Source organism: Megascapheus bottae, chromosome 2, assembly GCF_031878675.1.
Source record: "Megascapheus bottae isolate mThoBot1 chromosome 2, mThoBot2.hap1, whole genome shotgun sequence".
Taxonomy (NCBI): domain Eukaryota; kingdom Metazoa; phylum Chordata; class Mammalia; order Rodentia; family Geomyidae; genus Megascapheus; species Megascapheus bottae.
This window is the reverse complement of record NC_143510.1, coordinates 76,675,618-76,677,079: the sequence shown is the minus strand read 5'-3', so window position 1 is coordinate 76,677,079 and position 1,462 is coordinate 76,675,618.

Below are 1,462 nucleotides of genomic sequence, written 5' to 3'. Positions count from 1 at the left end.
AATGGTTTCCCTCATTTGTAATAATTAGTACAAACGTAGGACTCTCCTAACAGAGGATTACAATAGCTCAAACCCTAGATACATAAGGCCAAATAGAATGAGGATAAATTAATAGACCTCCAGGACATGGAAACAAGAGCTTATTTATGAGTGATTGTTGTTCTTACTATGTTTTTTCTCTTCTCTTTTGTTTCCCTTTGGTTAATCTCATATTGTTACAACATTTTGTTACTTAGTATACTGTATATACATTTATTTGTTTATTTGAAATAGGAAAGGGAAAAAGGAAAAAAAGATGAGGAGGAGTGGGGGAAGGAAATAGGGACAAAAACATCAGAAGGGGTATCAATGTGTGAGAAGTAATATACCTTCTATATGGCAAATATAACTGTAACCCCTCCATACATTAAAATAAAAATAAAAAATTTAAATGAAAATGATGCTCTCCCCCTTAAAAGGATCATTGTGAAAAATTAGTAATGTATAGAAAGAGCCTACATAGTACAAACTACTTTCCTAGAAGATATCAGAAACACTAGTCATCTATTTTCAGGTATATCTTGTAAGCTACCTCAGAGGCAATGTGAAATCCCTTCATAAGGAGAAAATGTGTATTAATAATGCTTGCATAGAATAATAAAAAAAAAAAAAAAAAAATATATATATATATATATATATATATATATATATATATATATATAATAGAAAGCCAGGCACTGGTGACACATGCCTGTAATCCTAGTTAAGATCTGAGGATTGCAGTTTGAAACCAGCCTAGGCAGAAAAGTCCCTGTGAGACTCTCCAATCTCTAATTAACCACTCAAAAACTGGAACTGGGCTGTGGCTCAAGCAGAAGAGCACTAGCCTTGAGCATAAAGAGGACAACACCCAGGTCCTAGGTTCAAGCCCCACAATTGACCAAAAATAAATAAATAATAATTTAACAGACTGGACACATAAAAACAAATGAGCACCCACAGCTCATAACTATACTCCCAGCTACTTAGGAGGCTAAGATCTGGAAGACTGCAGTTCAAAGACAGCCAAAGCACTAAAGTCTAAGAGACTCCATCTCCAAATGAACCAGTACAAAGTTGGACTGGAGGTGTGACTCAAGTGGTAAAACTGAGCAAATATGAGGTCTAAGTTTGAACCCCAATATTGGTAAAAATAAAAAAAATAAAAAGTTAAGGCCAGACTCCATTTAGGAGTCTGAAGTATGAGGATCTATAGTTCTAGTCCAACATGGGCTATTCTGCATAATCTTGCATTAAAAAAAAAGAGCTGGAAGGGCTGGGAGTATTGCCTAGTGGTAAAGTTCTTGCTGAGCACGCACAAAGCCCTAGGTTCAATTCCTCAGTACCACATAAACAGAAAAGGGTAGAAGTGGTGCTGTGGCTCAAAGTGGCAGAGCACTAGCCTAGTGTCCAAGGATAGTGCCCAAGTCCTGAGATCAAGCCT